Source organism: Macrobrachium rosenbergii, chromosome 58 (assembly GCF_040412425.1).
Source record: "Macrobrachium rosenbergii isolate ZJJX-2024 chromosome 58, ASM4041242v1, whole genome shotgun sequence".
Classification (NCBI taxonomy): domain Eukaryota; kingdom Metazoa; phylum Arthropoda; class Malacostraca; order Decapoda; family Palaemonidae; genus Macrobrachium; species Macrobrachium rosenbergii.
In genome coordinates, this window is record NC_089798.1 from 6,521,096 (window position 1) to 6,535,196 (window position 14,101).

Here is a 14,101-nt window from a genome sequence, read left to right on the forward strand (position 1 = left end):
TCTCCCTTCAGAACAACACTGTTTCCTTAATGAAAAGCATTGAAAGAACTTCTCAAGGGTCACTCTTGCTACCTCGGACCAACTAAATCAAGCCAAATTTCCTTACCTCGCCCTTTTCACTCACATTACTTTGTTCTTAAATTACCAGACCCAAATACGGTTTTAACTGTACCAAAAAATGGACCGCCTTAAAGGTTTTCCCATAGACTTTCTTTTCCTCATAAAAACATAAACCACATGTTAACCCTAGCTATCTTCGTTCAGGCTGTCTATTTGCCCGTCTGTTTAAAAACACATTTTTGTTTGTACATACCATGAGTAGGAGTTGCTAAAGTTGCCTGCATAATTTTATTTTTTACTTAAATCTGAATACAATGCGAATTCAAAAGAGAAAAGGATTGACTTTCTTTGGTGCAGTAATCCATCCACGAGTATTCTTTTTTTATACTATTCAGTCAGTGCCGTTTACCCTGATCGTATTATAAGTTTGTTTTCCAAATAGCTCTGCGAACATAACAAAGAAATGTGAAATAACTGCAGTGTAACGAGAAGTGCAAGTTAATTATTTACTGTTCTTCTTACTCTCATTCTTTATTCACAGGTAAGAACTGAAGCATGGCTCGGATACTCAAGGACTACTGGTAGCTTAGCTGTTCGGAGAAATTCGTAAAATCGCGGATGAAAAATGAAGTGAGTAAATACGGTATCCTATTCATTAAGAATCATAACGTGCATGCTTTGTGTATTATGACCCGAAATGGTGTTTTTCCTAACTTTTGCTCTTCCTGGCGGGCGTCAAACAAATGAATAAATATTTGAAAACGAAATTGAAATTGAAAAATAAAAGAGGGTCGAACATTTCGTATATTCCTAAAATTTTACACTGATTTGATTAAACAATATGCTCACTTTTGTTGAAAATTTTGGTATATTTCATCCATCACGAATCAAACATTACAATTTTTGGTATTTTTGCTTCGACACTGATATCTTGTTTTGGAGTTTTGGTACTCAAAATCAATAATAATTATAATGATAATAACCATCATCATTATCATCATCAACATAATGACAGAGGCCAAAGGAAGATTATTTGAGTTTATATATGTGTATATATATATATATATATACTCATTATATTGTCCTAAAAATGTATATCTTGCCATGATTTTGATATATTTACTGTTGTAATTATAATGTATTCTGTGTAATGGTAATAACTGTTGAAATATGTTGTATAGTGTAACGTCAGATTTCACAAGAATTAATGATTTAGATAACTTAACAGCACGATTTAGAATTAATAATGCGTTTTCAATAGTAGCGTAGTATATAAGCAACAAGTGTGCGTGTTCTGCGAATGCTTTGTTTTGCTTCGATTATCATCACAAAAGATAAAGTGTTGACAGATTTGGATAGCAGCCGAGTAGTGTGAGATTTTTGTCTCATATGAGAAAAAGATGAATGATTTCGCGATGTTACATGTATTGCTCTGATCGCGTCCCATACAATTTTCTGTTTGGGTTACATACGCCTTTTTGAGAGTAAAAGCACGTCTCAATCGATTACATCATGCTTTGTAAGATTGCAGTTCAAAACATTTTGCTCAAGAAGTGACATCATCTTCCACTTCAAGAATTTTCTCTTGTATCTCGTTCCCAAAATGCCTTAACAGTGACTTCATCTGACTGTTTTACTCCTAGCTGGAATCCTAAGATTTGCTCATTCTGATTCCAGAGACCATTCACATGGTTCTCTCTCTCTCTCTCTCTCTCTCTCTCTCTCTCTCTCTCTCTCTCTCTCTTCAAAAGAGAGAAATTATTAATGTAAAATATTTGTGTGGTCACTGATGTTAATCTTAGCTTCTGAGATCTGATAGTAGCGGTAAAAAGTGTATATATTCGTAATGGTGCCTATCAAAAAGTGTGTTTTATGAATCTCTATCAGCTGCCCTTGGAGTAAATTTTGTGCAAGTTTTCACAAGCTTGTGTAAGGTAAAGTGAATTTTACTTACTATTACCATGGTATAATAAGGTGTCTTAAGGGATGTTTTGCCTTAGTGAAATTGTTTTTGGTAAATCTTATGTGTATTTTTGTGTGTTCTTGTGTTTGCAATCTCTTAATTTTTCACATTTTATATAGTGGTGATTTAATATTCATTTACTTAGCATTTTAAGGATTTCTTAACAGTTTAACATAGCATACCTGATTTAATTTTCATTTACTTAGATTTTCTTTTCAAATCTGAAGTATTTCTGAGTACCTGATTAATTCAGTATCTTGATAAATTAATCTTAGTAATTTAATTCAAGAATTAATTAAATTTTGTGTTGATTTCAAATAATAGGAAATTTTTTCAGATTGTGAATTTTAATTCTAAATTTTGAATTCAAAAATGAATTTTGGTATTTAATATTTTTAAAAACAGTGTTTCATTTATTGACCACCAGTGATTAGGATTAATTGCATGCATAAGGCAAAGTGATAAACATGTTTTGTACCTCTGATGGAGTGATGCCATTTTACTTTACTGTATTTCTTGTTTAACTGTTGATACCTCACACTTGTTCTGATAAGCTTAGTCTGACTTAATAAGCTTTTTAAGGGATCACTGTTGCCTTTAGAGTACTCAATTGTAATTTTATTGTTATGAGAGTTCAGGTATTTGGTTGAAGTGAGGTAAAATTTTTCATTCTGTGATTAGTTGTGTAATAACCAGGTACTTGGAACACTTCGTGACAATAGGAATTTTTGGGCCCAGACCCAGGAACAAAAAATATCACTCTGGTTTATGGTATATACTGGTGGTGTTAAGGATAGCTTTTTAATGGGAGTGAGACCACATAGTTATTTTTTGCATTGTACTGTGAATAATTTAGCTAATTAACTTAGAGAAAGTGGCTCTGTTCAATGTTCAGAAATTTTTAGCAGCTCCTTCCATCCAAGAGCTATCTTACCAAAGCTAAGTGGACTGCTTTTGCAGTGGCATGTTGGGGTTATGTGTCTAGTGGTATGAATAAGGCACAAATCAGATGTATTGCAATCCAAGCATTGATGGACTCCGCCAAAATAGATGAAGAGTTAGGAGAGGCACAAGAATTGTTGAATGCAGCTGAGGCAGAATTTATAAATAAGCAAGAGCAAAAGAAAGAGGAAAGTGATGCAGAGATAGAGCTTAGATGCATAGCTGCAGAAGAAAGCTTAAGCTGAAAATGCGAGCAGAAAAAGAAAGAGAAAAGTGAAGAATGTTTGATTAAGCTGAGAATGCTGCCAGAAAGAGAGAGAAGACAGGCAGATAAAGAGAAAGATGGCAGAGAGAAAAGAGAAAGAAAAGAAAGAAAAGAAGAAAGAGAAGCAGAAGAAGAAAGAGAAAGAGCAAGACAGGAAAGGGAGAAAAGAGAAAGAGAAGTAGAAGAAGAAAGAGAAAAAGCAAGACATGAAAGGGGGATGGAGTTAATAAAAGCTCGATCCACATTACCTGTAACACCGTATAACCCTACCCAAGGTAATTCAGACCCTGTATTTGATGTGGTAAGAGTACACAAGTTAATTCCAAAGTTTACAGAAGATGCTCCAGATGAGTTCTTTTATCACTTTGAAAAAGTGGCTTCAGGTATGGGATGGCCAGAAGATAAATGGCTAGTCTTCTTACAGAGTGTTCTCATAGGTAAAGGAAGAAGTGCCTATTAGCCTTAGGAGCTGATCAATGTAAAGAGCACAAGGTACTCAAACACAATGTGCTATAAGTTTACCAGATGACCCCTGAGTATTACAATGAAAGATTCAGATCTATGAGAAAGGAAGACAAGATAACCTTCTTGGATTATGCCTAAAAAGTAAGATGTTTCAGACGATGGTTGGAGGCTGCTAAAGTTAAATCTATGGACGAACACGAGGAATTGGTAGTCCTAGAGCAATTTCTCAGAGTAATTCCTGAACACATAAGAGCCTATTTGAGAGAGAGAGAGAGAGAGGTTAACAAACTTGACAAAGCTGTTACATTGAGTGAAGATTACAGTATTATTTGTAGCAAAAGGAATTATAATGTCAAGTACCAGAACCAACAATGCACAGGTTTTAGGACTCATCTTAATTTCAAAAACATTATTAGTGGAAATCCTTCTAATGGTAATACCAGTACAAAGCCAGGTAATACCTCTCAGCAATCGAATGTTAAATCCTCATCATCCAGTTTCTCAAGACAGATACAGAAGACTAATGTTGTCTACTTCAAGTGTGGAAGAGCAAGACACTACAGTCGAGATTGTTATCAGACACAACAACAGTCAAAGCCATTTAGTCAAGTGGTTAAAGGTAACCAGGTGAAACAAACTACGGAGAGTAGTGTGGGGAAGACTGAGACGGTTGGGAAGACTGAGACTAAACAAGCAGTGTTTAGCAACCAGTGGAGATGTAACTTCAAGCAGTGAGTGGCTGAGCAGCTTGGAGGTTTTTAAGCCATATATCTATGAAGGTACGCTGGCAGCTCAAGGAGGGAGTGTGCAGGTACCAGTCAAGGTATTACGTAATATGGGGAGTAACCATAGTGTGGTAGTTCATGGTGCTCACCCACAGTTGGAGAAGAATCTCACCGGAGATTCAGTTATTTTGAAGGGTACAGGAGGAGAAGAGGTAACTCCTATATGCCACTTGCACCTGGCCTGTGAACTGGTGACAGGGAATGTTGATTTTGCTGTAAGGGACTCACTAGCTGTTGAAGGTGTGCATGTTTTACTGGGTAATGAAGTTGGTGGTGTACCATTTGTTCCTTGTCCTATAGTGACAGACAAACCGTTGAGGATTAGTCCTACAGTAGATTTAAAGAAGAATGACCCCTACCTGTTTCCAAGTTGTGTAACTACCAGGAGTATGAAAAAAACCAAGTCTGGAAGTGAAGAAACTGAGGATTTACCTGCACAAGAAGGATCAAATGAAGGATCTTTGAGCTTAGAAGAGCTGTTCCAGGAAAGTGAAGTTTCCCCTAGTGTTAGCAATGAAGGGATTTCTCAAAAAGAAGAGGATCCTGTTGTTATTGAAGAGACTCAGAGTAGCCAGTGTTCCTGATGATAGTACTGAAACTACAGTAGCAAAGTTGGCAGATATTGAGAGTTCAGTCATTGAAATTGGTCAAGTGACTAGAGAGAAGCTAATGGAACTGCAGAAGAAGGGTACAGCGTTGGCCGATTTGTTCTTCAGAGTTGTTGATCAAGAAGAGATGCAACAAACTCTTACCTGTTATTATCTAAAGGAAGGATTGCTAATGAGGAGGCATCGACCTGCAGATATACCAGGAAATGCTGAATGGGGCGATTCTCATGAAATTCTGATTCCATATCCATTGAGGAAACAAGTGGTAGCAATAGCACACGAGTCTGGACATATGGGAATCAATAAGACTTTTGTGAAGATTATGAAGTATTTTTTCTGGCCTGGACTTCACAAGGATGTTAGCAGGTTTTGCAGAGAATGTCACACCTGCCAGATAGCTGGAAAACCAAATGAAGCCATTCAGAAAGGCCCCCTGCAACCTATAGAAGTTAGAGGAGAACCCTTTAGCAAGGTGATAATAGATGTGGGTGGGCCACTTCCAAAAACGAAGAAAGGAAATGAAAATCTATTAACATTAATGTGTCCTGTGACAAGGTATCCTGAGGCAATTCCTGTAAGAGGTATAAGTGCAAAGGTAATTGCTGGGAAGTTAGTAGAGTTTTTCTCCAAGTATGGAATACCAGAAACTGTGCAAAGTGACAGAGGAACGAACTTTACTTCAAAATTGTTCCAGGATGTGATGAACTTGTTAGGAGTGAAACAAGTTATCAACTGCTTATCATCCAGAGACTCAAGGAGCCTTGGAAAGGTTCCACCAGACACTGAAAGGTATGTTAATTAAGTATTGTTATGAGTCAGGAAGAGAATGGGATGCTGGTTTACCTTGATGCTGTTTGAAGTTAGGAATGCTTATCAAGAAAGTACGGGATGTTCACTTAATGAGATGATTTTTGGTCGAGAAATGAGAGGTCCATTGAAGATTCTCGCAGAGAATTGGGAAGAAAATCAAGAGGAAATCCAAGGAGAATATGTGAAGAGTTTGAGGAAAAGGTTAAGAGAAATTAGAAAATTCTCTTTAGAAAATCAGAAAATAAGTCAAGAGAAAATGCAAAGAAGATATGATGCTAAGACTAAGCTAAAAAGGTTTAGTGTAGGACAGCAAGTTCTAGTATTCTTACCAATGCATAGATTTCCCCTTATCAATATATTTCAAGGTCCTTACGAGACAACAGAGAAGTTAATTGATCATACTTATGTGACTGAAACACCAGGAAGAAGGAAACAACACAGGAAAATACACGTGAATCTTTTGAAACCTTACTTCTCAAGAGACTAAAACTGAAAAAGTCTCAGTAACACAAACAATTTCATCTACAGAGGACAAGGATGGCTACGAATTGGGAGCTGAAAGCAAGATGAACAATTCTTCCATTTGGAAAATTTGGAGGATAAACTAAAACATCCGAGTGTTGAACAAAGTGGTGAATTAAGTGAGGTGATCAGAAATTTCCCTGAAATTTTTGCAGATGTACCTAGGCATACCGATCTGATAAAGCATGAGATAAAGATCAGAGAAGATAGAAACCTTTTACACAGAGAGCATATCGCTTATCACCTTTTCACAGATGTTTTGAAGGAAGAAGTTGAGTATTTATTGCAGCATGGATTAGCAGAACCCAGCTCAAGTCATTACAGTTCTCCTTGTGTGTTAGTGAAGAAACCAGATGACTCATTTAGGATGTGTACTGATTATAGGAAACTGAATCTATATGTGTAGCTCACAATTATCCCTTGCTTCTTATAGATCAATTACTTGCTGAAATTAGGCAAGCCAAGTTTGTTTCCAAGATAGATTTGTTGAAAGGATATTATCAAATTCCTTTAGATGGGAAATCTAAATTGCTGTCAGCTTTCATTACTCCTTTTGGACTGTATCAATACACTGTTTTGCCCTTTGTTCTGATGAATGCACCTGTAACATTCCAATGAGTGATGGATCAACTGCTATGATCCGTAGAAGCAGTAGGTGTTTACCTTGATGACACTGTGATTTACTCTAATACATGAGAAGAACATCTGAAGATTTTAAGGAAAGTGTTCAAGAAACTACAGGAAGCAAGACTAACAATCAACTTACAAAAAAATGAGTTTGGAAAGGCAACTGTTCAGTATCTGGGACTTGAATTTGGAAAAGGCCTTCTCGTTCCTGTTGATGCTGATGTAGAAGGTGTCTGTAAGGCTACCCCCCTACCACCAGGAAAGAACTACAAAGATTTTTGGGCATGGCTGGATTTTATCCCTGATTCTGTCCAAATTTCTCAGCCTTAATAGCACCCCTGACTGATTTTGTAATCCTACTGTGTAAAAATATAGAACATTTCTGTAAAAAATAATGTCATAGCAGATTACTTATCCCATTGTGAATCACTGAATTCAAACGTGGGATAATTAATCTTCTGGGGAGGAATCTCATGATATTGTCTTTAAAATGTATAACTTTCCATGATTTTCATATATTTACTGTTCCAGTTATAATGTATTCTGTGTAATGATAATAACTGTTGAAATATCGTACATAGTGTAGTGTCAAATCTCACAAGAATTAATGATTTCCATAACTTAACAGCATGATTTAGAATTAATAATGTGTTTTTAACTGCAATGTAGTACATCAGCAACAAGTGTGTTCTGCGAATGCTTCGTGTTGCTTCGACCGTCATCGCGAAAGATAACATGTTGACAGGTCGGGCCAACAGTCGAGACATATGAGATTTTTGTCTCATACAAGAAAAGGATGAATGATTTCGCAATGTTACAACTGTTGTTCTGATTGCATCCCATGCAATTTTCTGTTTGAGTCATGTACACATTTTTTAGAGTAACAGCACATGCCTCGATCGATTACATTATGTTTTGTAAGATTGCAGTTCAAAACGTTTTGCTCAGGAAGTGACGTCATCTTCCTCTTCTAGAATTTTCTCTCGTATCTCATTCCCAAAATGCCTTAATAATGACGAGATCTGATTGTTTTACTCCTAGCTGGAATCCTAAGATTTGCTCATTCTGATTTCAGAGACCGTTCGTATGGTTCCCCCGCCTCTCTCCCTCTTTCTTCAAAAGATAGAAATTATTAACATAAAATATTTGTGTGGTCACTGATATTAATCTTAGCTTTTGAGATCTGATAGTAGCGGTAACAAGTGTATATATTCATAATAGCAACTATCAAAAAGTGTGTTTTATCAATCTTGAGCAGTTGCATTTGGAGTAAATTTTGTGAAAGTTTTCACGAGCTTGTGTAAGATAAAGTGAATTTTACTTATTATTACCATGGTATAATAAGGTGTATTAAGGGATTTTTTGCCTTAGTGAAACTGTTTTTGGTAAATCTTTTGTGTATTTTTGTGTGTTCTTGTGTTTGCAATCTTAATTTTTCACATTTTATATAGTGGTTACTTAACATTTATTTATTTAGCATTTTAAGTATTTCTTAATAGTTTAACATAGCATACTTGATTTATTCTTCGTTTACTTAAATTTTCTTTTAAAATCTGAAGTACTTCTGAATGGTTTAAGTGTTGCTTGATTAATTCAATATCTTGATAAATTAACCTTAGTAATTTAATTCAAGAATTAATTAAATTTTGTGTTGATTTCAAGTAATAGTAAATTTTTTCAGATTGTGAGTTCTAATTACAAATTTTGGATTTAAAAATGAATTTTTGAATCTAAAATTTTTAAAAACAGTGTTTCATTTATTGACCACCAGTGAATAAGATTAACTTTGTGCATAAGGCAAAGTGGTAAACATGTTTTGTTCCTTTAGCTTTGCTCAAGTGAATTAAGACCAGGGAAACAGTTAAAGTTGTTTGATGGAGTGATGCCTTTTTACTGTTTAACTGTTGATACCTCACACTTGTTTTGATAAGCTTACTGATTTTTCATGTGAATAATAAGGTTTTTAGGGGATCACTGTTGCCTTCAGAGTACTCAGTAGTAATTTTATTGTTATGAGAGTTCAGGTATCTGACTGAAGTGAGGTAAAATTTTTAATTCTTGTGATTAATTGTGTAATAACCAGGTACTTGGAACACTTCGTAACAATATATATATATATATATATATATATATATATATATATATATATATATATATATATATATATATATATATATATATATATATATATATATTGTTACATTCTATATATATAAGGATGGGATTTGTTTATTTTAATTAATATTGAAAGCCATATATATATATAATATATATATAAATGGAATGGATAAACTGACTTATATATATATATATAAGTATATATATAACTATATATATGGTTGGGGGGGAAAGTTATTTACTTTAAATATATATATACAAATTAAAAAATCATATATTAATATATTGGGCAGATTCTGCAGCTAGCTGGAAGGATGGGATTTGTTTATTTTAATTAACTGCCTTGAAAGCCAACCAAAGCACCCAGAATGCATTATTTTACGTGGCTAAATGGAATGGATAAACTGACTTACCTTGATATCACAACCAATTATAGAGAACTGAATTCACCATGGTTGGGGGAAAATTATTTAACTTTAAACTGAATTTATTTACAAATGAAAAAATCAGGAAATTAATATGAAGGGCAGACTGAGCAGCTAGCAAGCCCATACAATGTACAATAAAATTAGACAATGTGTAGCAAATTGGCTGAATATAAAAAGGCTGCAGCCCTGGAATAGTTTAACACGCACATGGACATGACAGTTGCTACTTGTTAAAGGATTTTGTGGATAATGCAACTTCTTTATGAAGGGGGGAACTGTACAGTTCTGGACTGCTAATCAGAAGATTATTGCAAATGCCAGGATGGCAGTTAACCGTCTATGCTAGGGTTTTGTTCTAGGCAGGGAGACAGACCGTCTGAGGGGCTGGATAACAGGTTCTGGAAGAGAATTCCAGGTTAGCATTCAAAACCCAATGAGTTTCTCTCATATTAACTTAATTATACACAATGGAGGAATTGATCAATTAAATTTAATTAGCCCATGGTAACACTATGGAGGGAGTAATCTAATTCTAATCACTGAATTAATTTAATTTGAGTTTAGGGCGAATCATGGGGCAACTTGGCTGTTGGGTTTGATTGAACAAAGAGGGCTTTGTTTAGGAGAATGAAAAGTTGGAAATTCAGAAAATGGAGAGAAATTCACGAGAAGAAAAAGAGAGCTGGCGTCGGACCGAGTGCTTCCAGACGTACCTGATTCCTTCTGTGCTAGAGCTCGTTGCAGTGGACGAAATTCGGCTGCAGAAGTCTTGCCTGAACGCCCTCCCAGAGAGATGAAAGGGCACCACTCAACACTGTGGCGGTTGGGTACGGAGTGTGTGGTGCCCATCTTGTGTCCGCTTTGTTGTCTGGCTTGGAGCACAGGAAATCAGCAATATGAAAGCAGTCACACGACCAGCGAAAGGTCGTAGGGAAAAAAGGTCTTGTAGTTAAGTCCTTCAGTCCTTAAGAGTTAGGATAACTGCCTATTTACGGCCTGGATTTGCCCGTGTCCCTAACGACTATCTGACCCCCAAAACATCCAATGGTGGGGCTAAGGAGTGGTATTGTTTTCCCCCTAAACCAGGTGATCTGGGGGGACAGGCCTACCTAAGTATACTTCCCTGCCATGGCGGCTTCTCAGCCGCTGTTAAATTTTATTTTCTATCTAACTGGCTAAAAGGGATGAATGGAAAATATACAAGAATATATATATATATATATATATATATATATATATATATATATATATATATATATATATATATATACATACATACTTATAAATATATTTATTCATACATATATATGGATATATATTTATATATATACTGTACATATGTAAGTATATATATACATACATATATGTATATATATATATATTCATACATGTATATATATTCATATATATTTATACATATGTATATATGTATGTGTATATATATATATATATATATATATATATATATATATATATATATATATATATATATATGTATGTGTGTGTGTGTGTGTGTGTATGATTATAATAACTTTTTGTACGTGATTCATTTATCACACACTACTACAGGTGAAAAATAAAAGACAGGGTGTAGGTCCTGACCAGTTTCGACTTTATTTTCAAGCCATTGACGAAGGACTGATACAGAGTATTAGAAGTCACAAATATATATACTACAGGAACAGTACCGACGAACATACACAACCGTTAGAGACTACATATCCACCCACAGGCTGGTGTCAAGGTAGGAGTGGCCTTCAAAACTCATTTGGCTAAAAATCACAGTAAACTCTCAGGGGACAATTAGAGAACACTCAGCTGGATATCCCATTTTCTAAAAGCACTTTAATTGAACTGATTAAATTATGTGTGAAAGAATGTAAATTTGAATTTAATGGTAAATTTTACTCACACAATTTTGGCATGGCAATGGGAAACCCTCTATCCCCAGTGTTAAGTAACTTATATATGAAATTTTTTGAAAAGAAAATGTTAAACAACATAATTCCACACAATGTAACATGGTTTGGGTATGCTGACGACATAATTTGTGTATGGCCAGGGAACGAAGATGAAAATAACTTTTTTGCCAAGTTAAATCAATTAGTACCATCAATTAAATTTATTATGGAAATGGAAAATGATGGGTGCTTACCCTTTTTGGATGCCCTCAAACGAAAAAAATAGTAATGGGTTTAAATATAGTGTGTATAGAAAACCACCAATATTTCTCCCTATGTGCATTTCTATTCTGGACAAAGCAGCAAGGTTAAAAAGTCAGTGTTTTCATCTATGTTTTTAAGAGCATTACGTGTATGTAGTCCTGAATATATAGATGAGGAAATAGATAAAATTAGGAATGCAGGCAAGAAATTGAAATATCCTGACAGTGCATTAAACAGTGCATTTCAAGCGGCAGAAAAGACTATGTATCAAAACCAAAAAGAACCTTACAACACACAGAATTTGCTTGCACTGCCTTATAATAATAATATGAAGGGTATCCCCCATCGTCTTAAGAATTTTGGTGTTAATATCGCATTTAAGAACAATAAAACAATGAAACATGTACTTATCAAGAACTCCTCTGACAGTACTAAAGAGGGTGTGTGTATAAAATTCCTTGCAAGTGTTGTGACAACTTTTATATTGGCCAAACGGGTAAAGCACTGGAAAAGAGAATAGAACAGCGTAAGCAATGTGTGAGATATGCACAAGGGAACAGTGGTATTTTTGTACATGTTAGTGAGAACAATCATGCTATCAGTTGGGAATGGACAAAAAGGATTGTCTATTCTAATAACACACTGGAAAGGAATATCATTAAATCCAGTTTTATAAAAGAAAGTTACAGCCATATATGAATGCCAGTCAAGGGATGTATAAACTTGATCCTTTAATATCAAAATAAATCTGTAAATTGTTTAAATTTTAAGGTACGCCATAAAGATGTATGAAAATAAGATTATCATATTTGTAAACACAGTATGGGGGCAGCAGTGCTTATGACTTTTCCAAACTCCCCCTCCCTGACATCTGTCAGGTGTGGATCTGTTGTCGCCTATGGTCGGTATGTTTATCAGTATTGTCCTCTGAGGGTATATTGTGATTTTTAGCCACATGAATTTTGAAGGCCACTCCTACCTTAACACCGGCCTGTGGGGGATTATGTAGTCTCTAACGGTTGTGTATGTTCACCAGTACTGTTCCTGTAGTACATATATTTGTGACTTCTAATACTCTGTATCAGTCCTTCATCAATGGCTTGAAAATAAAGTCAAAGCCGGTCAGAACCTACTATTTTTCGCCTGTGGTAATGTGTGATATATATATATATATATATATATATATATATATATATATATATATATATATATATATATATATATATATATATATATATATATATATATATATATATATATATTGTAATGAGGTAAACTTCGCACATGCCATCTCATCCTCCAAGAAGTGAATTAAGACATTATAAGAATATTTTACTTTCTATCACAATAATGTCCATTGTTTTAATATCAACCGTAAAGGTTAACTGTGGGTAAAATTCGCCCTATTGACTCTTCTCACCAGCACCCTTTTGGGTGGGCTCTTAATCCCTTTTCTTTGTCTAAGTGACTGCCCAGAGACTTTGATTCCAGGTGCTGTTCTGTCGGAGATGCTAATCCCGCCTCAGTCAAAAGAGAAAGTGACTCCTGCGCTTAGCAACTGACCCATGTGACCAGCGTCATCTTGAACACCTGGGCCAAGATGCAAGACCCGTATAGAAAACGCGGTCCTGCCGCCATACTGCGCCACCTACAGGAGCAGGATCGTAATCTCCCGATACTATAAAAGGGCCTCACAAAGGTTCATCATTCTCAGAAGAGGTTAGAGCTTAGAAGACGTGGCAACTTACCCAGGACCCTTCCGTCCTCCCTTGCTCCCCTGAGCTGGCCCTTGCTGTCCCACGTGGCTGTCCAGAGCCTAAGTTACTTTTGTAGTGAATCCCTTTAACATTACCCTTCATTGCTGGCGCCCCCAAAGATGAGGAATCCGTCTCCTAACAAAGGCAATGTACCAGTCAAGGTTCTTATGTCAGTCGCATCCCTGTTAATCTTTTCCTATTTTTCCATTTCCTTTCATAGTGAGATATACCTACAGTGGGACCTGTATTGCTTTTATTTTGTGTTGTGTTAAATTATGAATCAGTGAAGTGAAGTGTAACAATTTTGTAAAATCAGAGTTATTGGAATCGAGTCCTTTTCTAAGCACCTTCTGTGCAATTCCTCGATTCTTTGATCAAAGCACCTCCCTGCAGCTAAGTAACCACGTGAGTTAGCCTGCTGTGGACCTGTTATCATATTGTGTGCACAGTGGCATAACCACTGTTCCTCTCGCCTGAGGTGCCCCTTGAAGCGGGCCACCTTTGAGTTTCTTCAGAGAATTATCGATTCAAGAATTATCCATTTGTTATTAACCTTATCGTACAACAGGACTCTGTTCCCGTCTTT